Genomic DNA, 27630 nt, shown 5'->3' on the forward strand with positions numbered 1-27630 from the left:
CTTGGCTGTACAGTATGGCTACCCCTTTGGTCATACTACCATCTTACCTCACACCCCGCCCCTTTCAAACTAAACTTTGGCCTCTGTTAGCTCAGGGAAAAGAAGGACTTTAACACAGCAAAATAGGGACAAAAAGTTCATTTGGCCAGTTGTGTGGCCATTTAAGTTTACAAGGTTCTCTGCGAGTAAGCACAGTTTCGCTGTGCTCCATCCCCCACATCGTACATGGTTTTATTTCTTCAAATACAGTCAGCATACATCCACTATATTCTTCATGTGGTAACTCCACAACTGTGTGTATTTGCTGGTCCAGAAGCAGATTTTGTTACTTCTGCTCACTTAGACATTATGTGATTTTTTTAAAATTATATGTCCATTTTCCCTAGAATCTTAACTCTAGAAAATCTCGATGCCTGGATTTAAGGTGTTTTTCTTTCAGAGAGGATGGAATTTGCCTGTTAGAGCAGTGGCGCAGTCTTTTAAATGCTTTCATACATTAACTCATTTCATCTTTACAACAACCTTATAAGGTTGCTCTTTGTGTTTAAAAATATATATTAAAATGTGAGACACAGAAATGACAAAAGTAAAGAATGGAAATTTATATCCCAGGCAATTCCTAGTCAAAAGAAAGCATTTCCAGATGTCAAGGAAGGCCCGTCGAGCAGTGAGCAGTGCAGAGGTGCTGGCAGAGGCTCTGTGGCCCCGTTGGTACTTGTGTGCTGTTGCCGGTTCGAGTTAGGTCCATGCCTGCAGTAGTGTATCTGCTCAAGCTCTGAATCTGGTTTCACTGAAGTACATCTGGAAGAGATACCCCTCTAGCCCAGGATGCCCTGTGAGAAAGTGGGTTCACACCTCTTCACACAAACTGCCAAAGAGCAGTTTGCGTTTGGCATCTCTGATGACAGCCAGAAGATCTCCACATTTACCACCGGGACACAGCCAAATACCTACAGAGAAATAGAGAAGCAGCGAAGAAAGGGCTGGTTCCAGAAGTATACATAAAATTCTACCAGAAAGACACACAACCCAGTTCAAAAATTAGTAAAGGACTTGGATAGACGTTTCTCCAAAGAAGAGATACAAATAGCCAATAAGCACATGAAAAGAAGCTAGACACAGGATAAATAAATATTGCATGATTCCACTTATATGAGGTATTTAGAAGAGGCATTCTTCAAGACAAAAGGGGAATAAAGGGTAACAGGAGGAGGGGTGGGAGGAAAGGTGGTAGGGCAAATTACTGTCATTTAACGGCGGTAAAGTTTGGGTTGGATATGATGAAGTTCTGAATTTAGACACTAGTTTGTTTAACAACCTTGTGAATGTATTTAATGACACTGAGTTGTACACATATGAATCGTTAAATGATAAATAATATGTTGTTAATATGTTACCACAATAAAAGCAAAATTTAAAGCAGTGACGGTGATAAACAAATAAATAAAATGTAAGAGGGTAGAAACACTATAAAGCATGTCCCATAAGCACAATGGAATGAGATTAGAAATTAGAAAGAAAATTGGGAGATTCACAAATACGTGGAAATTGAATATTAAATAATTAACCCATAAATAATTAATCAAACAGGAAATCAAAAAGGAAGTGAGAAAATACATTGAATGGAAGTAAAGACAAAATACACCAATACAGCTATTGGATACAACTAAAGGAGTGCTAGGAGGAAAACTTATAACCGTAAATGCCTGTATTCAAAAAAGAAGTCTCAAAGCAAAAACTTAGCCTTCCACATATGACAATAAAGAAGAGCACACTAAACTTCAAACAGGCAGAAGAAAGGAAATCATAAAGAACAGAACATAAATGGATGGAATAGAGAAGAGAAAAACAGAGGAGAAATTTAATGAAATCAAAAGTTGTTTCTTAGAAAGTATCAACAACATGGACAAGTTGTTAACGAAACCCACCAAGAGACAAAGAGAAGGCTAAAATCATTAAAATCAGAAATGGAAAGAGGGTATCACTACTGACTTTACAAAAATAAAAATTACTATAAAGGAATAATGATATATAAAAAGATATAACAGGGGCGCCTGGGTGGCTTAGTCGGTTAAGCGTCTGACTTTCGCTTAGGTCATGATCTCGTGGTTCGTGGGTTCGAGCCCCGCATCGGGCTCTGTGCTGACTGCCAGCTCAGAGCCTGGAGCCTGTTTCAGTCTGTGACTCCCTCTCTCTCTGACCCTCCCCTGCTCACGCTGTCTCTCTCTCACCCAGAAATAAATAAAAATAAAAATTAAAAAAAAAAAGATATAACAAATATATGAACCTATAAAAATTATATACCAATAAATTAGATAACTTAGATGAAATGGGCAAGTTCCTGAAAAGACACAAACTACTAAACATGATTCAAGAAGAGAGAGATTCTCTGAATAGGCCTATAACATACAAACACAGGGAGTCAGTAAGAAAAAAAACTAACCACAAAGAAAAACCAGATCCAATTGGCTTTACCATTGAATTCTACCACACATTAAAACTAATTCCTCACTCTTCCAGAATACAGAAGGAGGAACACTTCTGAACTTTTTCTATGAGGCCAGTATTACCCTGATACCAAAACCAGACCAAGAAAACTATAGACCAGTACCAATTATGGATATAAATGTAAAAATTCTCAACAAAATACTAGCAAACCAAATCTAGCAACCTATAAAACAAGTAACACTTGATGACCAAATGAGACTTATACCAAGGATGTAAGGTTAGTTCCCAATCTAAAAATCTGAGAATGTAATAGATCATATCAAAGAATAAAAAACAAAATTCATATGATTACTTTAGTAGACACAGAAAAAGCATTTGACAGAATCCAGCATTTTTTCATTATAATAACACCAAGAAAACACATGAAGAGAACTTCCTCAACCAGGTAAGTAGCAGGTGAAGAAACTCATAGCTAACATCACAGTTAACGGTGAAAGACTGGATACTTTTCCCTAAGATCAGTAACAAGGAATCTATTCTGGCCACTTCTATTCAACATTTATTGGAGGTTCCAGCCAGGGCAGTTAGGCAAAAAATAAAATAAAAAGCATCCAGATGGGAAAAGAAGAAAGCTTTCTCTGTTCACAGAGGATATGATCTTATTTGTAAAAACTACTAAAATATATACCTAAAAAAACCTTGTTCAGCTAATTAAAATGTTCAGCAAGTTTGCAAGATTCGAGACCAATTACAACAATTCTATTTGTATACACTTGAAAAATCCAAAAATGAAGTAAGGAAATTCCATTTATAATAACATCCCTAAGAATAAAATACCTAGCAATAAGTTTAACAAAAGAAATATAAAACCTACTCTTAAAACTATAAAACACTGTTGAAAGAAATTTCAGATCTAAATTAATGGAAAGACATCACAAGTTCAAGGTTTAGAAGATGTTATTAAAATGGCAATAATCCCCAAACTGATATTCAGTGTGATCCCTGTCAGAGTCTCAGCTGACTTCTTTGTAGAAGTTGACAAACAATTCTAAAATTCATATGGAATTGCAAGGGATCCTGAATAGCCAAAACAACTTTGAAAAAGGACAGAGTGGAAGGCTCACATTTTCTGATTTCAAAACTTCAACCAATTGTGGTATGTGACACAAAGATAGACATATAAATCAATGGAATAGAGCTGAGAGTTCATAGATGAACCTTCACTTCTTTGATCAACTGATTTCACCAAGTGTGCCAAGATCATTCAATGAGGAAAGAATAGTCTTTTCAACAAATATTGGTGGCACAACTGGAAAGCCACATGCAAAAGAATGAAATTTGACTCTTAACAGCATATACCAAAATTAACTTAAAATGGATCAAAGACCTGAATGTAAAAGCTTAAAACTATAAAACTCTTAGGAGAAAGCATAGCAGTAAAGCTTCATGACCTTGAATTTGGCAAAGGATTCCTACATATAACCCCAAAAGCATGAGCAACAAAATAAAAACTAGGCAAATTGGATTTCATCAAAATAATCTCCTAGCATACTCAAGGAAGTTGGGAAGTATTGTGGATAATTACTTAAATATTCAGTAGATTCCTTGAAGAGTCTGTATTGCGTGGAAGAACCAGAAGAGGAGTTATAAGCGTCATAATGACTGTTGAGGGATTGTGCAGAGGTAGAGGAGTCACTGCTCTTTAGTAGATGAGATGTCTAGTGCTAAGTCCTAGGAGCATAGACTTCAGTCCTACAGTCTCGAGTTTGAACTTCATCTCTACTTCTTATTAGCTGCCTGGCTTTGGGCAAGTTTCTTCATCTCTCTGAGCTTCTGTTTTCTAATCAGCAAAATTAGAATAATCATACCTGCCTCTCAGGAATATGAAAACAATGAGATGTCGGCATTGTGCTGAATATAGTACGTAGCTCAAACTAGTGGTTACGAATTTGTGCTCTTAGGTCAGATCGTGTGTTGCTATTGTATGTCTGCCACTTCTAGTTGTATAAATATAAACTTTAGCAAATTACCTAACCTCTTTGTGCCTCAGTTGCCTCAGCTGATGAATGGGATAATAGCAGGGTTATCGTGACAATTAGAGAAAACTAACACATATTGGAGAACAACAGTGCCAGACCCTGTAAATGCTCAGTAGCTAATCATAAGTCCCGTTTCATTTGGACTTCATGTCTGATAGGATATCTCTTCATCTGCTCTTATTCCCAGATTCTCACTGACTGTGCTATTCTGGAGCTTAAAGTACTATTAGTTTCCAAATGTCTTAGTCATTTTGCTCAGCAGTATGTTTTCTCATAAGGTACAGAAATTCCTTTGAAAATGAAGGAGTGACATCCAGTGATAAAAGGACTGAATAAGGATATTTGGTAAAGAACATGGTCTGTCATAGCTGTTCATAATCTAAGACAGACTTGGAGTTTTGGGTTGAAACTGCTTTGAAAATTGTTAGTGCTGTAAAATTTGAAGGTATAAGGAAGTTGTTAATAATTTTAAAAGTGGTTTAAATGAGAATTGGAACACTTTGAAAAGCATTTCTTCCAGAGACACTGATGAAAATAGATATTTCCTCTGGAAACCCTGACTCAGACTGTTCATCGATTTCCATAATGATGGAGCCAGAAGGTTTCGGACAGTTCCAGCAACCCCCATTCCATTTTATTCTCTGAGAAGGGTCCAGAAGTGTGACATGCATTTGTTTTCATTTCAGTCACGGATTAGGTAAGCATGTAAGAAACTTGTTTTGCTGCCTAATTTGAGCTTGAAAACTAGCTAAACTAAGTCGCAGTCAAATTATTTGTGTTGGGATACATTTCTGAATGGTGTTTTTGCATTTTAGGGAATAAATGATGGCAATAAAATAATCTTTTTTCCCTTTTCTTTCATAGGTGAACTGCCACATAAATTTGATTTCTCACATTTGCTTTTTGTTGAGATTCATATCTGTTTACTGGTGGAGTTATACTTCTATCATTTAGTGCTCCTGATTACCCAGCACACTACCTCACCACTACTACTTCTTCGTGCTGATCCACTGTGGCAGTACATCACTGCTTTGTAGAATGTGATTTCATAACCTGGAAAGTACTCTCAGTAAGAATTTCACATGGTTTGTTTGCAAAAAGGTTACTTCAGTCAAAAAGCAGGAACCTTGCTTTCGAATGTTGACTTGAGGAGTCTTACCTAGAAAATATCTTTATAGTAAATCATTTTGTGTTCTGATAGGTATTTCTAACTTAAATCATGGTATCCTTCTCTTAGAGGTGAAAAAAAGTAGATTTTAGTAAGTTCTTTGCTTCAGACTTCTTTGTAATACTATCCCATGGGCTTCCTACTGCCTTCAAGCACCTTTGCACCGATCCAATCCATATTTATTTCTCACGGTAATCCCCTGGTTGTTAAGTATTCTTTGCATTTTACAGGTGAGGAAGCTGGACTGCAGGCTAATAGGGATTAAAGACTTAGAGGAATGGGGACTTAGGTCAGGCTATCTGATCTTCAATCTCATGCTATTTCCACACACATGCTTTTTCACCTCTCTATCGTTTAAATATGGTAGGCGTTTCTGGAAAGTTTGACTTAAGGGAGTAAACTTGCCTATTTTCAACTTAACTTACTCTTTTATTTTTGTTCATTTGGAGAAGTTGGAGACAATAGCAAAAACCTTCTGAACAAGAATGAGTTTATATTCAGATTAATCCATTTTCATCTGTTTTTAGCATTAAAGAATTTCCCCAAGTCATGCATAATACAGTAGTAGGGTCAGAAAACCCTCAAAGACCTCATCCAAGTCCTCATGTTCCAGAAGGGGCATGAGGGTCAGTGATCAGTGTAGCCAGATTTTGTTCTTTGTGGGTCCTCAAACTCTTTTAAATGGTTTGTTATTAAGGTCATGGAATACAGCACTTTGAGTTTCCCATCCTCTTCCACTTTTAAATGTTGTAGAATGCACCATGAACTAAGCTGGTCTCAATGCTATGTTGAAACCATTTCATCAACTGGTCATTTTTTTAAGGAAGCATTCTGGAGGAGTGGCCTTTCAAGGGGTAAACTAGCTCTTGTTATATAACTAGGCAGTTTTTGAGCTAGAAATCTTAGCAAATGATAGGAGATAGCCATCGAGGGATTACCTCTGGCCTCACATAGTTTTATATGGTGAAGAATGTGGAGGAGGAAAGAGAAGATCTCTCTACCACATCTGGTGTGCTGTCCTGTAGATAGGACCTTGCTGGAGCGTTGGGTTAAGTGTCCTAGAAGAAGAGTGACATGACCAGGACGGAAAGTATTTGAAGATAGAGCTTGATTTCTTGGTTTTATAGAGGAGGGAAAACTTTTCCTTGACTAAAGTCCCTGACTGGGTCTGAAAATTAAACTGACAAAGACGGATTAACAGAGAAAAGCATGCACAATTATTTCAGTTAAGTTTTATGTGCCACATGAGCCTTCATAAGGGAATGAAGACCCAAAGAAATGGTTAAGCCTGAGTGTTTTGATACTAGGTTTGATGAAGAGTGGAAAGTTGTGGAAAAACATGATAGGATGAAAAGAGTAGGTAGTAAATTGGTAGTAAATTGGTGGAAACTTGGCAAAGTTCGTGTTTAGAGTTTCTTGGCATCCCTTCATCTTCACAGGTAAGGATGCTCCTTTATAAGGAAGATAGCTCTGATAGGAGAGTCTAATGACCTGCTTCAAGGGGGAAAGGGATCAGAGAATCCTTCTTGTACCTGCTGTTTTTCAGATTCCTTCAGCTTAAAATAATTATTTTGTCAAAGTGGCAAATTTGGAGGTGACATATCCTGAAATCCTTCACTTTCAGATTTAACTTACTGTTAGCTGAGGGGGTGTGTCCCAAGGATAATTTGTGTGATTATTGTATTCTTGCTTGGTCCTTCTTAGCAGGAAATTTTTACCTCTTCCCATTTCCCTTGGGAACATAAACTAGCTTTAGGTGAAGGAGGACAGACGTTTCTTCTAACAGGAAAACATTTCCATGGTTCATGTAAGTATGGCACAGGCAGAAAGAAAAGTGTAATTCAATAATTCAAATTCTAAACACAAAATCACAAGTTAAAAAGTTCATAATGGAAGGGATGATCAATTGCTATATCAATTAATTCTTTGCACTATTAAAATTTCATTTTATAGTTCCTTTAGCTGGGGAGCTGTCTGGTTGCATTGAAAATGAACTTAAAATGGACTTTGACTTGTGAGAATTCAGGTTAAGAGCAGACTTTCATGAATCCACCTACACCTAATGCAAAATCACCCTCTTTTTGCTCAAAGCCCAGGTTGATTGTCACTTGGAAATAGTAAAGACTTCAATGTATGTTCTTGGCATAAATGCCTTAATTTGATGTACCAGAAAATTGTATTATTCTTTGAAATTTAAAAAATTTCTTCAGGAGATACGTATAATTTAGTATGTTGATCGATTCGTTTTTATAGATTCAGGTTTTCTTTCCATTTGGATTAAGTGATGGGTATTCTCCTTGAATATTCAGACCAGACTAAAAGTTTCTGTGTCTGGAATTGTGGTTAGCAGTAGGGCTCCAGAAATGAAGTATACTCAGATCATGCAAATCTGTGAAAACTAAGGAAGGATAGTCCATAGGTGGAAAACTTGGGGAAATGAGAGTCAATTACGTGAAGATTTGCTTTTCCTTTCTTAGAAAATATGTCTTAACCTGTCTTAACCAAGACTTATGTCTTGACAAAGGCATGTGGGTCTGCATGCTACTTTGCATAAAGAATGGATGGTAGTAATGGGGGTGGAGAGAAAGGATTCAAGTGTATTTCAGCTGCCTTGCAGGATAAGGCAAAGCAAAGAAAATAGCCATGCTGCGTGTCTCAAAGGGCCCTTGTGTGGGTATTTCAACTTGAAAGGGGATTAGCACTGAAAGTCTGTGATCATGTCAAACATTTGTAATTGAAGGTGGCTGTTGAAAATAATTCTTAACATAACTGGATTCTAGCAGTCTTGTTGATCATGAGGTAAGTGGAGTGAATAGGAAATGATCTGTTTGTCATCGCTTGAGCCACAAAGCCAAGAAACTTAGTCTCTGGGAATGAGAACTTTAAAAAACAACAATACTGGGAAGTGTTTGATATTTCAAATCAAAGAGGCTTTTCATGAAAAGTACAGAAGGAATATATAGATGGGAATATATACCGTTGAATTTTTGCTTTTAATGTCTCTTGACACAGCTAAAATAGACCTTTTGATTGCTTTAGAAGCCACAGGTCTTACAGTGCTTTTTGCCAAAGTGTAAGACTAGATAATTTATGTGCATGTCTCACGTAAACAGTTCTATTCTGTGAGCTTGTTTGTATTTGAAATCAGGTTTTAGAACTTTTAGGGGGAAGTTCATGGACAATCAGTTGCTCTTTCTAGTAGGTGAACATGACTTCTACAAATGACAAGTATTATATAAATTCATCTGGACTTTCAGGTGAAAAAGATACAGTATGATTGGCTGCCAAAGAACATCTCTTACGTCAACACACTTAATGCTGCTAGTGAATGAACACTTCGACAAGGCAGCCTGAGCAATATGCAGCTTTTGGGAAATAACAGAGTGAACTGGAAATGTTTTTCTTAGAGGGTTTTATTTGTTCATCCAAGGCAATAGAGAAACATTAAATGATTTGTGGTGGATTTTATTTTCCTGAAGTGCCTTCTATAACTTGAAATTCAATCAGTTATTGTGCTAAGGGATGGGTGCACTGACCTTGTCAAAAGAGTGAGCAAGGATTTCATTTGACTTTGGTTTGTTAGTTCACAATACTCATGTATATCTGGGTCTCTAACCTTGGCTTTTTATAACTCAGTAATCCTAGGCAGTCATTCACTATGAAAACACTTGTGTTTCTCTTTTTTCTTTGTATTTGTTCATTTGAAAAGCCTTTCAAAAGGAATTGCAGCCTGCATGTGATTATAGCTATCAGTAGCACTTAAACTAACTGCTGAGATGAAACTTTTCTTTCTGGACCCTGCTAATTTCAGTTATCAATAGAAAAAGAAATTTTTTCCCCATTAAAAGGCCTGACTTTACTAATTGGTAGCTGCTCTTTGGGTTGAGCCGGCATTCCTTAGGGACAGCATTTGATAGCATAATTTTTGACATTTTAATTTGAGAAGAAACAATTCAGAGAAATGACCTAGACGTGTGCCTGAAGTGTAGTCTTCTCGCTGCGATTATGATACTCAGTGCCAGGAATGCCTTTGAACGTCTGCAGCACTTTGTAAACCCTGTGATCCATTTAATATGATAGTTCAAGCTTCTTGGCAGGTGTTTTCATAGGAGCTTCACCTAAATGATTCTTACACAGTTGAAAGACTTTTTTTCCCTACAGATATTAAGATGTGGAGGCTGATGCCATATATTCTTACCTTTGTGACGAAAACACAACTTTCCAGAAGAACAATAAATTTAGGTGTAAGTTGTGTACACTTTATGCCTCTTTTTTCTTTGATTATAGTGTAGTCTACATCTTTCTGGCTCAGAAGTATTACTTCCTTTAAAATCTTGCTCCTCGTATTTGAAAATGGTGGAAAAGGCTAATTTCAGATATGAGTGATCTGTTGTGTGTTTATTTAATGGAGAATTTACATTTTTAAATGGCGAAGTGAAAGCCTGAAGCAAATATAGAGTGTATACGCACACATCAGCATGCATGCTCATTTATTTCCTAAAATTTATCTTAGAATCCTGCATTATTCCAAGTGTATTGGGGAATATTTAAAGGGCCAAGTTGGAACCAAAATGGATGTTTGAAAAATGTCTGCTGACAGAAGCTTGGTTTCTAAGCCTGGGAAATAGGCTGAAAGAAAAGGAAAAAGTGATTTTTAGTTTCTTCTTTGTATGTGCGTGTGTTTCTAATATGTGAGGTTTTGTTTTTTAACCACCAGATAAGGTTAGAAATGGATACTCTCAAACTTGCTCATGATGATAGTGATTTATTCCAGGTGAGGAAAATGCATTCATTTTACTACCAGTATATCCCCCTGAGAGTGGGGTGGGTAGATAGTTTGGCAAAGAAGGCTGCTTCGGGTCGACTGGTTACATTCTGTTACTTCTTTATAAGCCGTTATTAGTTTGTATCCTACATATTTTAGTGAAAAAAAATATTTTAATGGATTTGCCAGTCATGTATGCGTTATGTGTGTGCTCGCTTGCTCTCTTGCTCTCTTTCTCTCCTGAAAACACTTATCTGTCTGCTTCCTGTGTCTCTCCCTCTCCTTTTTCTCTCTTCTTTCTTTCTTTTTCTTTTCCCTCCCATTTAAATATGAAGAAAAAGTTAACATCATCCATCTCACTGTGTAAGAATGCCTCAGTCTACAAATAATTTGTTTTGTTTTATAAAGATTTATTATTTAAATCATTTTTATATCTGTTTTTAGTAAAATCATTTATTTACTACATTTAGCAATCCATTCTTTATAATTGCACATAAAGAAGAAACACCACTATTCAGTTTTCCTCTAAGAATCAAAAAAGTCATTATTACATTAATATACATACACTTGGGCTTGTGTTTTAACACTTTTGTTTTTGTTTTTGTAACTTTCAAATGAAAATGACGTTGTAATACGACTCCAAGTATGTGATGTGCTACATTAACATTACTTTAAAGATTGTAGTTTTACTTATAATAGTCCTAAATTTGAGTTAGAAAACTTGAAATTAACAGGAAAAATTCATTGGAGCCCTTTGATATAAAATATATTTTTAGAACAACATTAAGTCATTTAAAATTTACTTTGGAATAGAGACTTCATACTTAAACAAGCTTAAGGGAAATACAGTAATTTTAAAAGCTTTTTCAGCCATTGTGCCCAGTTACTGTGGGAGGTGATTGCCAGCACTGGAGAATCAGGAAGTCTGTAGTTTAAATTCTTCAGGATCAGATTATATCACAGATTTTCCTTACACATGGTGTTAAGTAGATTTAAGTGACGGCATAACTTTCTTTTCCTTTCTTACGTTTGGGAGTCTCAAGAACACAGCTTTAGCTTTCTTGTAATTTGTGTCATTTTTAGATTTGTTTTTAATTTTAAAGTCTAGATACCTTTACATTGTGACTAAATATCTGAACAACTTTATTTAGTATGTTGTGCTTTTAAAATTATGTAAATATCTAGTGGCCAGGTTTTAAAATTTGGGGGCAGGAAACTTTATGAAGGAATAGAGGAAATTAGACCAGGAGCTTATGTTTATTCATTTGTTAGTTTTAGTGTCCTTTTCTTGCTATTTATGATTTTCTTAACATTGAAGATTGTTGAGATAAATGTTTGCCGAAAATAAGGCCCAGTAATTAACATTTAAAATGGCCAAGGAGACTATACGAGGTATTATAAGATTTTAGAGATCTGAAGGGAGAATTGACTTCATATGGACTTATGTTTAAGTTTTAGAGAACATTCAGTGATTTTCATAAGCCTTTTCTTTTCTTCAGCTTAATTGAAGAGATGGTGTCATTAGACAGCTAACATTTAAGTGTCCAAGTTTATGCTCTGCCTTTTTTTGTAGCGTGAAACTGATGACTATTTTCATGACATTGAAAATTACAAGATACTTGTATATGGCTTGTCCTAGTTCTGCTTGTATTTCAGTTGAAATATGTACCAATTCTGATTCTAATGCAAAGCTTATCTATCTCATGTGTCTATTTTTCATTTGCATGGTTTTGAGCAAGAAACATTTCTTGACAACAGCACCCCACTTTGTTTTTACCAACTTTCATCTTTGCTGTGTCCCAAACGTGAACAGAAATTGGTTTTTCTCCATGTAAATGAAAAAAAAAATGCCTCTGTTTCACTGGGTAAAGCAGAAAAACATGAGATGCTGAAAAGTCTGGAATCAATTAAGTTAGCAAAGTATATAGGAAAAAAGACAGCAGACATGGAAAATAATCATATCAAAATACCTTGTTTTACAGAAATGAAATTCTTCTGAGTAAATGGTGAGCAAAAAGTTAATTTAGAAAAATTTTAACATTTATTTCATTTTTAAATTGTATTTAATACATTTGATTTCTTTTTATTGTAGTTATTATTATCATTCTCAAGTTGGTTAACATACAGTGTAGTCTTGGCTTCAGGAGTAGAAACCAGTGATTCATCACTTACATACAACACCCAGTCCTCATCCCAACAAGTTCCTTCCTTAATGCCCATCACCCGTTTAACTCACCCCCATCAATCCTCAGTTTGTCCTCTGTATTTGAGTCTCTTATGGTTTGCCTCCCTCTCTTTTATCTTATTTTTCCTTCCCTTTCCCTGTGTTCATCTGTTAAATTTCTCAATTTCCACATATTAGTGAAATCATATTTCTTTCTCTGACTGACTTATTTTGCTTAAAATAATACTCTCCAGTTCCATCCACATTGTTGCAAATGGCAAGATTTCATTCCTTTTCATCTCTGAGTAGTATTCCATTGTATAAATATACCCCATCTTCTTAATCCATTGATCAGTTGATGGACATTTGGGTTCTTTCCATAATTTGGCTACTGCTGATAGTGCTGCTATAAACATTGGAGTAGAATGTTTATGTGAGAGTACTCTCAATCCTTATGGAATGTAGGTCTGTGTTAATCGATATTTACTTTAATCCTTCCCAAAAGAATAAGATCTAAAAGTACAAAGATGAGAAATTATGTGAGCAACTGCACACAGCTGAAGAATAGTACTTGCTGGTTGCTTAGAAGGCAAGACAAGACAATGTGGATTCCAGTGAATTATTTTAGTGTGGAAACAGGCACAAGTATATGGCAAATAAATAAATTTCAGTGGTGTAGCCATAGTAAGTAAAAATGTAGGAAAAAAACTAGTTTCTAACTTGAACCCAAGTGAGGTCCTGGTTCATGTTTATGCTTTGTCTTTTCAAGTATGGGAGGAAGTTAGGGATTTTGATGTATAAATCTTTGGTGCAGTCATCCCTTTTATATATTTGAATAGAGCAAAAGCCCTAATGATAATGGATTTTCTTTTCCATGGATGGATTTTTTCATTATATTTTGTATTCCTCATCTTAGTGAATCCTAGTTTATTTAGTTTCAGATGTATCTGACCAAATGACCTGACAGTGAATGCTTCTCCCTAAACAGATAACTTATTTTATGCTTCTCCAGCATCTCCTGCTTTGAATATTCCTCAGAATCATTATTCTGTCTTTTTTAAAGAATTGTTTTCAAAGACTTGATTTTTTTTTTAACATTTTATTTATTTTTTGGAGACAGAGCACAAATGGGGGGAGGGGCAGAGAGAGAGAGGGAGACACAGAATCTGAAGCAGGCTCCAGGCTCTGAGCCATCAGCACAGAGCCCGATGCAGGGCTTGAACTCAAGAACCGTGAGATCATGACCTGAGCCAAAGTCGTACGCTTAATCGACTGAGCCATCCAGGTGCCCCTAAAGACTTTATTTTTAAGTAATCTCTACACCCAACATGGGGCTCAGACTCCGAGATCAAGGGTTGCCTATTCCACCAACTAAGCTTGCCAGGTGCCCCTTCACTACTGTTTCTTAAGAATCAGATCTGAGGGGCACCTGGGTGGCTCAGTCAGTTAAGTCTCCGACTTTGGCTCAGGTCATGAACTCATGGTTCGTGTGTTCGAGCCCCGCATCGGGCTCTGTGCTGACAGCTAGCAAAGAGCCTGGAGCCTGCTTCAGATTCTGTATCTCCCTGTCTCTCTGACCCTCCTCTGATCACGCTGTCTCTCTCTCTCTCAGAAATAAATAAAACATTAAAAATTAAAAGAGTCCGATCTGAGTAGAAACAGAGACCATCGTGCCAATTATATTAACCTCTGGGAACAAAATGCTTATTGATGGATCTTTCCAAACAACTTTCAAAAGGCTTCAAAGCTATATTATTGGGAAAAGATGATTGGGAGGCAAGGAACAGACAAACAAGAGTAGCCATCTAAACAGAAAGAAGTCTGGCCAGATAGTTCACAGATCACTTTTTTTCTTTTTAAGTCTTGGTTTCAGATGATCTTGGCCTAACTTGAGCTCTTTGGTTCTCTTTTGCTCAATAGGTAAAATGAAGAGGAATTTGTGATCCTGACTTCCTTATAGGAAGTTAGAGTTAGTAGATCTTAAAACACTTTAAAAAGGTAAAAGTACTATGCAAATGTAGTAGATCTGCATTATTACTTCTTTTTTTTAAAATTTTTTAAAATGATTTTATTTGTTTCTGAGAGAGAGAGAGAGAGAGAGAGAGAGACAGCGTGAGCAGGGGAGGGTCAGAGAGAGAGAGGGACATACAGAATCTGAAACAGGCTCCAGGCTCTGAGCTGACTGTCAGCACAGAGCCCGACGCAGGGCTTGACCCACAAACCATGAGATCATGACCTGAGCTGAATTCTGGTGCTTAACGGACTGAGCCACCCAGGCGCCCCTGCATTATTACTTTAGAATAACTGAATGGGCCCTAGTGAAAATAATACCCATGTTAAGACGAAGCAGAGCATACTATGGCCATTTTCTTCTCTGCATGGAAGGGGCTAGTTTGACCACATTATTAGACAGACAGAATATGGACAGGTGCCATTGCACTCAGCCATTTTCCCTTTTGTGAGAGTCTTGAGTTGAATGTTTCTCTGGGCAGCTAATCTTTGGCAGCGAGGCTTTGTTCCGATAGTGGCATCTGGCACCAGATTGATTTAACCATGTCTGAGGTTTGCTCTTTTCAGAATGTGCTCTCTAGGCAGCTTCTGTGTAGCTGTGACATGACCGCATGCTGTTGCTGCTTTTCTTGCCTTCCAGCACCACATGTGAGGCTAAGGCCTTCTGACACCTGCCATTTGGAACTTTTACTTGCTGGAAAATGTCAAGATTTTCAGACAAGATGAAGACAGATATAACTGATCGTTCTTTCCTTTCAAAGGAATCGACTGAGGGCATTTGTTCAGACGTGGATGAATTGCTGAAGTGTGCAGCTCTGTTAGCTTTGGAAAGCCCATGGGGTTTGTGTAGATTTGTGTGTGCTTGTTTCTATCCTTTTATTCTCCTTTATACCTGTTGGGTATGATACTAATTTACTATTTGTATAAGCGAAGGTTTTAGTGTTTATTTTATGGATTTCACTGGATAAATGGTGAGGGTTAGGGGAGAGTACTCCTCCGTATTCCTCATTTTTATTAAGAACTTCACTAAGAAATTGCATATTTTCAAGGACGAGCTTCATTTATGACTATATTGCCATACACGTGCACACACTAATGACTGTCAAATCTTAAATGGCCAGGAGTAAGACATCCTGTTTGAGGTCCTTGCTGTTTCTGGTTTGTTCCACCTTGAGCCATCCAGAGGGAGACTGGTGAATAAAAGAGAGAAGTGCTGACCTGTTGAGTTTGTTCCTGGTAGTAACTGGTATCTAAATGATTGAGGAAAGGAGTTGAACTCTGGTATAAAATGAAAGCTTAAAATGCTATTATATTTTGCTTATGCTTACCTTTCAGTTTTATGGATAAATCATAATTGGCTGTGTGCTATTGCATAAACTCTTCTATTTCTCATATCTTGATATTTATGTTGGATCTCAAGTCTAGTAACATCACAGAGATGGTGATACCCTAACTTGGTATAATTTAGGAGAGAAGTTCCACTGACTCCAGTTATTTAATTGCAAACTTAAGAAAACAACAACAACAACAAAAACCCAAAACCAAAAAAAAAAAAAGGGTTGGATGAGAAGATGCCTAAAAGTGAAGTTATTGGGAGCCAGACCATGTTGAGAAGCTGTGGGTCACATGGGAAACTACATCTTCTGGCATCTCTTCAGACAACTTCTATTTAAGTGGCTTTAAGTGGCTCCGTGGAAAAGGGAAAATGAATATTGACCAATAGGCTTGTTCCTTGTAGTGTAATATATGGAAATCAGTAGAAATCTAAAATCCATCTCCAGCAATTGGAAGGCAGTGAGGATGTATGGCTTTTATGTTATCAATAGTATCCATGCATCGAAACATAAATATTTGAAATCATTTTAGTGGAAGCCTGGTAGTTCTATAGTAATCAAAGCTTCTTGTTTTACATTCTAGGTTAACTTGAATTATATACAGGACTTGTGTTGCAAATGGATTGTCTTTTAATTGGATCCTTCCTATTTTTAGGGTTTTTCCATAAAGTCACAGAATATGTATCTCGGGTCATGGTTATAGAAACAATGTTCGTATAAACTTCTTAGTCTTATGATTTTACTTTTTGGGTAATCATCAAGGGATAAACATGTAGTATTTTGGTTTCACCTTAGCAACTACTAATCTTACTATTCTTCTACCTGAATTAAACCTACCCTATACGTTCTTGAAATATGTTTCATACATTTGCAAGTTATGGTTCTAGACAAGATTAGAACTTTGGTTGCCATCTTTAGCCCCTCTTGATTTAAAGTTCAATAGCTTTTCAAGAAAGAAAGAGCTGTAATGATATATGAATGATCTTAAAAGGCCCTTAAGTGAAGAAGGCTAATAAAATCAGACAAAAATATAAAGATAAATGAAACTTTCAGGGAATGCTCTTTTCTTGACAATCTCTACTGTGGTGCACCATTTGTCTTTGTTCCCATTAATTTGTAGAGTGGACATATTTCTTACATCTTTAAGCACGGTGTTAAAAGCCATAGGACTGATCAGTGACTCTGAAAACACTGGCTCAGAAGTTCATATTCTTTAGTGGTGACATTCCTTCCAGTGTTCCCAGTTGATAGCTCAGGCCCATTTGCAGCTGAATTTATTCACTCCATAATATGTTAAAGCCAGTTAGTTGCAAATTCTCTTTTCCTGAAAATGGTAAATCTATTTAGGATGATAGTTGTGAGAGGCTTTGCTAAAACCAAACACCATGGAAAAGCGGATGTGAGTGACAGTTACGCATTTGCTTATGCAGATGGGAAACCACTACGCTTTCACATTTTTCAAGGGTTTGTTATTTCTTTTGAATTTTTGAGGCTTTAGAACAGTGGTTCTCAAAGTATAGTCCTAGACTTCATGAAAATTAAAAACTGTTGTCTTTCAAAAGACCATTAAGAAAATGACAGGGGAAGCCAAAATTTGGAAGAAAATGTATGCCAGTCACGTGTCTTATAAAGGACTTGTATTTATAATGCATAAAGAACACTTATGATTCGGTAACAAGGAGACAAGCCAATTAAAAATAGGCAACAGATTTGAATAGGTATTTCACTAAAGAAGATTAGGAAAGGCCAACAAATACGTTGAATAAATGCACAGCATCATTATTAATTAAAGATATGTAGATTAAACTACAAGTAAAAAGATACCACATGATAACTACTAGAATAGCTTTAGTAGAAAAGACAGACAATAACAAGTATCAAGGAAATGAATAAACTGGAGCTGTCATTAATTGCACCTAGGCAGTTTCTTTTAAAATTAGGCATAAATCTGTACTTCAGCATTTCCACTCCTGGGAATCTGTCCAAATGAAACGTATGTCTGACGTAAAGACGAATTCTTCTTTTGTTGTTGTTTTGTTTTCCTGAGAGAGAGAGAAAACCCAAGCAGGCTCTGTGCTTGCAGCACAACAGGGGGGCTTAATCTCAAAAACAGCGAGATCATGACCTGAGCGGAAATCAAGAGCCTGAGCCACCCAAGCTCCCTGTAGCATTATTCTTAATACCAGAAAATTGGAACCCACCCCAAAGTCCATCAACTGGTGAATAGATAAATACAATGTAGTATATCTAGAACAATGGAATACTGTTCAGCAATAAAAAGGAAACACTGATGCTACAACATGGAAGAAGGTCAAAAGCATCGTAAGTGAAGAAGCCAGATTCAGAAGACCGTATATTTTATGATAACGTTTATGACAAATGTCCCGATGAAGTGAATCTATAGAGACAGAAAATAGAAAGTGGATGCCTGGGGCTGGCGGTGGGAATGAAAACTGTAAATGGGCACACACTATCTTTGGGGGATGAAAGTGTTCTGAAATTGGATTGTGATGATGCTTGTATAACATTTACTGAAAGTCGTTGAATTATACTCTTTAAGATGGGTGAATTTTGTGGACTGTAAATCATACCACAGTAAAACCTTAAACCAAAAAGTATGGTCCCAGGACTAGCAGTGCCAGCACCACTGGATAATTTCTTAGTAATGCAAATTCTTGGCCCCAGTGGAGCAGAAACTCAGGGGAGGGGCCCAGCCACCTAAGGTTTAATAGCCTGCAGTACATTCTGATGCAGGATCAAGTTTGAGGACCATTGTTCTGGAATCAAGGAAGGTCAGATGAGATGAGGATAGTTTTGAGTATGGTTTGTGTACATTCAGCCTACCCTGTTCCTGTAACTGCAGGGAAGGCTTGAATTAAGGACTGTTGTAGTAGAGCTAAAGAAAATTACAGGGCAGTGGGAATAAAAATAAACTGGCCTTTCATGTTCTTGCTATGTCCCCATGAGAAGCTTTATGATTGTGATGTTTGTATACCACATATGTTAGTAAATTCCTGTGTTCTTCTAGGCTTGCTGTTACTTAACAAACATAGCATAAACAGGTTCATTTGCCATAACGACAGTGGAAATTTAGATCCTTGAAAGGAATTATTTCTCCTAAATATTTACACAGTATAATGTAGCAGAGCCAGAAATGTGCAGTGATCCCAAAAAAGTAAAGATCTGACTATAGATAAAGAAGTAAATGGAGCAGTGAGCCGAACTGAAATTCATGCTCTCTCTCCATCTGTTCAGTGTATCTTTAAAAACCATGATTAGAAAATTGGTTGATCTAGAGTAGTGGTCTTATTTATGCATGACATGTGTGTTCAGGTTTGATTTTTCTTTTCTATTCTTTCTTTTTTTTCCTCCCCAGCATTATCTGGGTGGCCAGAAAGAGTTGAGGCTGTTCCAGAATAGGGCTTGGCAATCCAAACTGCAGGCTGCTAGCTGGTGAATGTATAAAATGAAGTTCATAGTTAGGGTCTCCCGTAATGGGGGTGGGGGTGGGGGTAATGACTTCTGCCAAGGTATAAATTCACTTCAGGGGAAAGTAGGGGTTTGGAGGGTTAGGAATAAAACAAGTATGAGAAGGGAGCAAAGGAAGAATGGGTAACAGTATATGAAAATCAATGTGTGTCGTTAATGAAATTCACTGAGATTGTCAGTGGTAATATTTAGAAGAGTATTAGGGAATGTAACACAAACCATTGCTGTTTCCAAAACTTTATTCTGTGGGTAGAAAGAATTGGGCTACTACCTGCTGGCAAAGTAGGTCTCAGACTGTCTCCTTTTAATTATTGTTATTATTTTACTTTTCATTGTCTCATTTCCTTTGCTTCTCTCCTTTTTTGTTATTGTTCTTCCTTAAAACTTCTAATAATTAGTATTGCATTACTGAACACTTACTATTATTAGCAAATATTAGAATATTCTCTAAATTGGTAATTTCCATTCTGAGTTCTTTGGGGTTTTGTTTTGTATGTGTTTCTTTAGAGAGAGAGAAACGGGGAGGGGCAGAGGGAAAAGGAGACAGAGAATCTTAAGCATGTTCTTGCCCAGCATGGAGCCTAACATGGGGCTCGATGTCACAGCCTTGAGATCATGACCTGAGTCTAAATCAAGAGTCAGACACTTAACTCACTGAGCCACCCAGCTCAGTCAGAAGCCTCTGACTTCTGTTATTGGGTAGATAAATAAAGGAATAAAATATTTTATAGTAAGTTTCATTCTAAACAGTCTATGCTTTAGCAATCTGGACTCCTCATATTTACTAGTGGATAAACTCCCATAGATGTATATAAAGTAGAAAAGGTAAAAGGATGAGTTAGTGGAGCAGACTTCCCTTTTTAAGAAAATTCTACACAGTTCTCTGTGCAGCTCTCAAATTTAATCTGAATAGACTTGTGTTTGAAAAAGAATGAACAAATACATATTGAGTCAATGAACGATTTTGGAGTTAAATATAAGAATCAGGAGAAGCATACTTTTTGGTGTATGGGGCAGGGGGAACTTGGCAGGTAGGTTGACGTCATGTTCTTTAAATCTATACATTTCAAAATGTTGACCAAAGGATGTTTTCACTATAAAATCAGGTCATTATTCCCTGCCTTTGTAGTTTTTGTGTCTCATCAGTAGTGAGCATGGAATGTTTCCAGTACTGCTGCAGAAAACAGTTTCTTCCGCAGTTATTGCTCCTCTCTTTGGGCCCGATTTTCTTCTCTTGGAGTCTGGGGACCCTGCCCTTTTGTTTAGTCTGACATGATGTAGGCTCCAGGCCTTGTGGTTGCTCCCGTGGGAACTTTTTCTTGAGCTCCCATTGTGGGATCATGCTGTACTCGTAACAACTTCATGTTGGTCTCAAACATAGATGGGGGGAAAAGAAATAAAGGAGGGATTTTTAAAAGAGAAAGCAGATGGTGAAGGGAAGGAAGAGAGAGAATGAAAGGGATGCTTACTGTGGAGAGTAGTGGAGATGATAATTTCTGCGGGTGCCATTCTTGGTCAGAAGTAGCTTCTACCTCAGTTGAGGGATCCAGCCTACAAATGGGAGACAAGGGGCGCCTGGGTGGGTCAGTCGGTTAAGCATCTGACTTTGGCTCAGGTCATGATCTCACGGTTCGTGAGTTTGAGCCCTGCGTCGGGCTCCATGCTGACAGCTCAGCCTGGAGCCTGCTCTGGATTCTGTCTCTCTCTCTCTCTGCCCCTCCCCTGCTCATTTGTTCTCTCTCTCTCTCAAAAAATAAACATTAAAAAAAAACAAAAAAACGGGAGACAAGCTTTCCATCTTCTTTGTCTTTCACTTGGCTGATTTGCTTTCCCCTACAATAGCATTTGAAGACACCAGTGATTTTTGCCATCTCCATCATTGACTGTCCCACTGCCAGCAGTACCAGGGATTTCAGTGTAATATTTTGACACGCTGGTCCACTGTAGAGACTGAGCATCCTTGTGAACATAAACCTCTGATGCTAAATAGCCTCAAAACAATGTTGGTTTGTTTATAGCGTGGAAGGCTAGGTCACTGGTGCCCTGAGGAACCTCAGACTCAAGTTCTGTTCCATAGTTGCTAACTTCGGTCTTCTTTTTTGGGGTTTCTTTTGTGGCTGGAAAGTGTTCTTTTCATCTGATGTGGCATGGGGCACTTCAGGAAAGGTAGCCGAGGGAACTCTGTACTGTTGAAACCTTGCTGTGTGGCTGAGATATGATAGGATGTCCACCTGGGAATACCTAGATCTTTGGTAGACATTTTAAGTGCCCCGGGGCTTCTGATGGGTCCTCTGTGTGATTACTGTACCCTTCCTAGGCTGATTGGCTTTGGAAAATGCTCAGATTTTGAAAGAAGGCTTAGAATTTTTTTTTCTAATAAATCAATAAAGGTTTTTTTTTCTTTTTTTTTTTTTAAACTGGCAATTGAATTGTTTCTAATGGATCATCCACCAGATGGTGCTAGTGTTACATATCTAAAGGTACACTTGTTTGGTGTTTTTGAAATCTTGAGCTTATGTGATTTCTCTTTTCCTCTTTCACCATATTTTGTTTTTAGTGGGTTTTTTTTTCCACACACCCAACTTTCCTGGCTCACTACTGTGTCACCTGGCACCTGGTACGCTGTGGGTAGTGAACTGATTGTGCCTTGGCGATTGTGAAGGATAACTTGGGAAGTGGATTCAGAGGCCAAGGACTGAGTATAACTTAAGGATATATACAATATGTAATTTCTTGGAAAATTTTTCATCCTACATTTGTTTCTTATCTAGCCTATGTGTATAAATTGAGAACTTGTTCTCTTCTGCTCTAGCTTTCTTTTATGTTACAGCAATATCATAAAACTTATTGTTTGAGATCTTCTAGAAGCCTTGTGTGGAAGTTATTCCTAACAAATGATATCTTTACCCATATTAAATTCAAAATAACTTTAATAACTGCACAGGACAGTTTGGTAGGATAAAAGAAAATGTTGGGCATCATGTGATATCATCTTTCTTGGTCAATTAACAATTGTTATTTTAAACATAAATTTTAAACTTTTTCTGTTTACAAATCTCATATGGCTATTGATGAAAAATTAAAAAAACAAGAATGCAATTAAAGGAATAACTCACTTAAGCACTATTAACACATTATTTAAATCTTCTTGTTTTCTTTTTATATATACCTATATTTTAAAATATTGGTCTCATCATAGCCTTTTTTTTTAATGTTCATGTATTTATTTTGAGAGAGAGAGTGCACGAGCTGGGGAGGGGCAAAGAGAGAGGTAGAGAGAATCCCAAGCAGGCTCCGTGCTGCCCGCTCAGAGCCTGTCATGGGGTCTCAGTCTCACAAATTGCGAGATCGTGACCTGAGCCAAAATCGAGTCGGAAGCTCAACCAACTGAGCCATCCAAACGCCCTTCACATCCTTAGTCTTAGTTTTTTTCACTTAATGTTTTGCAACTAATTTTTACTGACAGTATAAGTTTTCATTTAATGAACTCTCTAATGATACATGTTTTGGTTTTCAGTTTCTTTCCATTAAAGCTGGGCTCTGGTACATAGCACCCATTCATTTTTTGTGTATTTTTAAATCTTTTGCATAATTTCTTAAAAATATAATAGCTGGTTCAGAAAGAGTGCATAGTTTTTTAACTTTTGATATATGTTTTCAGTATACCATCCACAAGAGTCCTACGGCTTAAACGTCGTTAACAGTTTATGATTTTGCTTGTTTCCTTGCTTCCTTATCATCACCAGGTTACCCTAGTTTTTAAAGTGACTAGACATTGCTCATTTGGAACTCCCTGAAATGGCAGTTCATCACTAAATACAGGAACCTAAAATTGCTTTGATATTTTCTTAGAAGTAAGCTTTGTACTGTAACCATTAAATCCTAGAGCCCCCTGTGTTCACGGGCTTTGGTGTGGGCCTTGTCTCTTATCCCTACAGCACAACAGCCATCCTTTCATACTTTCGAACAGGTTATTTTGTGTGCAGAGCACAGAATCCAGGTCTGTGTTGCCTCACTTTTTTAGTACTCTGTATTTCTTGTTGGGGAACGTAGCTCAGGCCATTTACTCTCTCTCCATATGAATGTTCCTCAGTCTGAAATGTGGAAGAACCATTTTTAGATCAATTATTTTTAAAAACTGTAGCGAAATAAGCTATGCATTTAATGTAGTAGTTATTTAGTGCGTGTGTGTGTGTGTATGTGTTTTCTCCTTTTTTTGGTGGGCAGAAGGAAGAAATGAAAGCTGTTAGCTCACAATAAGGTCTGAGGAATTCTAATGTATTTTGAAAAGAATTAGAAACACATCAGTTTTTATTAATTTAAGCATTATATCCTGGCTGATTTTGATATCTTCCTGAATAATTGCATTTTCATTTAAGTAGATTACTTTTGAATTAAATTCTCATGTTAACATAAGGAAGCATGTGATTTAAAATAAGAAAACAAAGCTATTTTCGAATTTGGGAAATGGGGAGAAGAGAGGAGACGTCATGTAACCTTGTAAATGAATGTGAAAACTATTAGCCTAATAACTTAAAAAAAACAAATGACTAGTTCTCCTGTCTCATGAAAGGAGTCCCCATCCCCATCTCAATTTCGTAAAAGAAATTGCCATTTTCTTATTGTCAGAATAAATAGTCACTATAAGAAAACTACTTGCAAACTGGGTCTTAAAAGATTCATCAACATACAATCTCTTTTGGCAGAATGTACTTATAAATTCTGTAGTTTAAACCTAGTTTTTAAAAACAAAAACAAATTACATTGATAAACGGTCAGCTTTATGTAATTTCATTGAATCTTACTTGAGATAAGAAAATTGAGCATATTTAACTTAAAGAGTTTTTATTTAAAAAAATGAATTTAAGAGTAAATGCATCTATATTGTGGGCATTTCACATTTTAGTTTTGAGTGTATGGTTTGTATATTTTTAAATAAAAGATACCCTAAAATGATGCTGAATTTGATTGTTTTTAAAAATACCTATTTAATTACACAGCATTAGCACATTAACATATATATCTGGTAAAATTTAAGTCCAGTGTGGTAGCTTCTGAAATGTACTTTCATATTTTTAACGCTTGAGATACCTGCCATATATATATATATATATATATATATATATATATATATATGTATGTTTAGGTATTTATATGTGCTAGCAATTTGAAGGAGCTTCAGAGTACTGTAATAATATTGAACCCTTAGTTCATTTACAATTCTGTCAGTTAAATTCCCCCCAAATAATAAATTCTGCTCAGAGTCTTGTCTGCTTTATGGCAAAATAAATAAAGTAATCAAATTGCTAAGATTATGAGCCCAGTTTCTTTACACCTGAGAGAAATTTGGTTTATGGAATATAATATTTATTAAATCATGAGCTGTCTGAATTTTATGTAAAGTTCCTTTTTGCTTTTCTCAAAATATATTAGAGATAATTGGAATACTTTTCCAGTAGTTTATTGGGAAACTTGCAATAAACAGAAAGTGGCTTATAAAACCTAGCATGCCCTCTGAATGTCTATCCTTGAAAGTGGGGTCGTTATAACTTTTGTTCTTCTCAGCTTCTCCTGGAAAAAATCATCACCACTCCCAGCTTGATTTGTTTCATTTAATCCTTGCCACATACACTTCTTAGGTCCTCCTGTGTTTTATATTGAAGAAATCAGTGTTGAGGTTTTTCTGTTCATTTAGATTATTGGAGCATTCTGATCTGTGCTTAGTCCTGAACTGTTTTTTGGACTCATTCTATCTAATAACTAAAGCATATGAAATTTACTACATTTTGTATTGATTTAATATTAATGTTAATCTAAAATCTTTCGGCGCAGAGTGTCACATCTGTTTTGTATTCCTCTGTTTAAAAGAAGTGGCAGTGTGGTATTTGGAGGAATATTTATTATCTGAGTGTTTTTCTTCGCAACAGTTTCCCTCAGTCTACTGAGAATTATACCTTCCAAGAGACAGTGAATCACCCAGCAAATTCTCAGGTACCGACTGCTAAAGGCCACAGTTAATTGGAGTTTTTATTTACCACTTCAGTCCCCTTTACTTAATAGTGGTAATTGTGGAGCCTTCTTTAAATGATAGAAAATAAATTTGTGGTGAAATTTCAGAAAATATCCTTTTCCCTTAATAATAGGTCCAGCCTGCACTTCACGGACGCTCTAGATTTATTTTAGAAAAAAAAGAAAAAAAAAACTTTGTTAGACTGAGTGTTGATTTGTGTTTGAAACCAAATTTTCCATGACTGGTGACTAGATCTTCTTATACTGTGATGATGCTTCCTAACCTCTTTTGGAGTTTTCTAGAAATCTAGAAAACTGTAATCCCTTTTCCTAGGAAAAAAGTGCATTAGCGCAAATATTTTGTATACAGTTTTTATTAATCCTGTTTCTCCCTGCCTAGCAGACCAAGGGCCCCCAGTTAGGAAGTACCACTATAATGGAGCTGAAAAGTCCCTTCTAGTTTGTTACTTCTAACATCCTAGTATGCCACACTAAGAGTTTTGTTCACTTCAAGCTTTGTTTGACCTCGCATTTTCTCCTTGATCATTACATAGTAGAAGATAAGCAGAATCTAATGCTTATTTTGGAGAAAAAGCATAATTGCCTTTTAATTTTAAAGTCCATCTCTGATATCATAGAACATATTTGACCTTCTCCATGCTTTAGGTTCTACCTTAGACACATAAAAGAAAACCCATTTTACCTTTTGATCGAAAGCGAAGGCATTGAAAGAGAGAAATGTGCTCCTATGGATCTGTTATTTAAGAAAATGGTTCTTCTTGGGGTTCCTGGGTGCCTTAGTCGGGCTCGGGTCATGATCGCATGGTTGGTGGGTTCGAGCTCCGCATTGGGCTCTGTGCTGACAGCTCAGAGCCTGGATCCTGCTTTGGATTCTGTGTCCCTCTCTCGCTCTGCCCCTCCCCCACTCGTGCTTACGTGTGTGTGTGTGTGTGTGTGTGTGTGTGTGTGTGTACGTGTACGTGTACATGTGCGTGCTCCCACGCAGTCTCTTAAGAATAAACATTAAAAAAATGTTAACAAAAAGAAAATAGTTCTTCCTTAAAAAGATATTATTACATGTATTGTTTAGCACAAAAATAGGGGGTTTTCATTTTAATAAGGGGTTGTAAAGCTATTCAGAAGTTACTTGTGTTTCTGCTGGTTAAGAGCTCAGTCTTGGGTTTCAAGCAGATTAGGGTTCAAATCCAGCTCAGTAGTTTACCAGCCACATGACCTTGGGCATATTACTTACCTGTTAAAGAACATCACCATAAAAGCATTAAGTGAGATAATGTCTCGGCAGTGGTTGGTTTTGTAGTTTGTCATATGCACTCAGTTACCTCTTTTTGTATCCTGATGGTAGTATTGATGAGAAACAGGATAAACAGCCTTTCTTTTCAATCCCGGAATGTTCGTTTTTTCCTATTATGAAATTTAGGACAATAGACTTGGTTGCCAAAAAAATATGATTCTTCATATTTCCCAAAGTAATCCTCTCAAGTCTTGGTGGCTTATAATTGTTGTCAAAGTTCAGTCAAGAGTTCTTTCAAAGACAGGGGTAGCAAACTAACTTTTTTACACTTTATTAGTGCTCAGCTCTCACAGTGGGGCAGTATGCTAAAAGTTATCCACTAACCTTGTCTCAGACTTGAAATAAATATTGAGGAGCAGAGAAAGGAAGAAGTTTCTAAGAGTAGATTAAAAATTAAGGGCTAACATGTTTCTAGTTTTGAGTCTTGATACCTAGATGGTATGGCAGAGAGGTACAGGTCTCGTAAATTCTAAGGGTAGATGATGTTTCTTTTCATGTTTTGTCATAAAAAATACCTCTGATTTTAACATGTTGAGGGGCGCGTGGGTGGCTCAGTCAGTTAAGCGTTCAACTTCGGTTCAGGTCATGAACTCACAGTTCATGGGTTTGAGCCCCACGTCGAGCTCTGTGCTGACGGCCAACTCAGAGCCTGGAGCCTGTTTCAGATTCTGCATCTCCCTCTCTCTCTGACCCTCCCCTGCTCATGCTGCATCCCTCTCTCTCTGTCTTTCCCTCTCTCTCTTTCTCAGAAATAAATAAAACATTAAAAAAATAAAAAACAATAAAATGTTGAATGAGCTGTAGTGATGTCAACCACCATAAACAGGTCAGCTGTAAAAGAGTGGTTTGTATTTGGAGGCAAAGAAGAAAGGAAGAGGATGATGTGTGTGAT

General features: G+C 36.9%; 1 protein-coding gene and 1 long non-coding RNA gene across 2 annotated transcripts in view; one reads left to right on the forward strand and one right to left on the reverse strand.

Annotated features, from left to right (window-relative positions):
• Window positions 1-27630, forward strand: part of SRBD1 (S1 RNA binding domain 1) — a gene marked incomplete at its 5' end in the record, with an annotated part of 187745 nt that overhangs the window by 68265 nt on the left and 91850 nt on the right. The window lies entirely within an intron of this gene.
• Window positions 554-26170, reverse strand: LOC120232041. The gene is made up of 3 exons (XR_005528479.1): window positions 26130-26170; window positions 20887-20968; window positions 554-950 (listed from the first exon to the last, which is right to left on the reverse strand). It is a non-coding gene; the product is annotated as an uncharacterized LOC120232041 (long non-coding RNA).

The sequence above is a fragment of the Hyaena hyaena genome, unplaced genomic scaffold (assembly GCF_003009895.1).
Source record: "Hyaena hyaena isolate Hyena2069 unplaced genomic scaffold, ASM300989v1 scaffold_64, whole genome shotgun sequence".
Classification (NCBI taxonomy): Eukaryota; Metazoa; Chordata; class Mammalia; order Carnivora; family Hyaenidae; genus Hyaena; species Hyaena hyaena.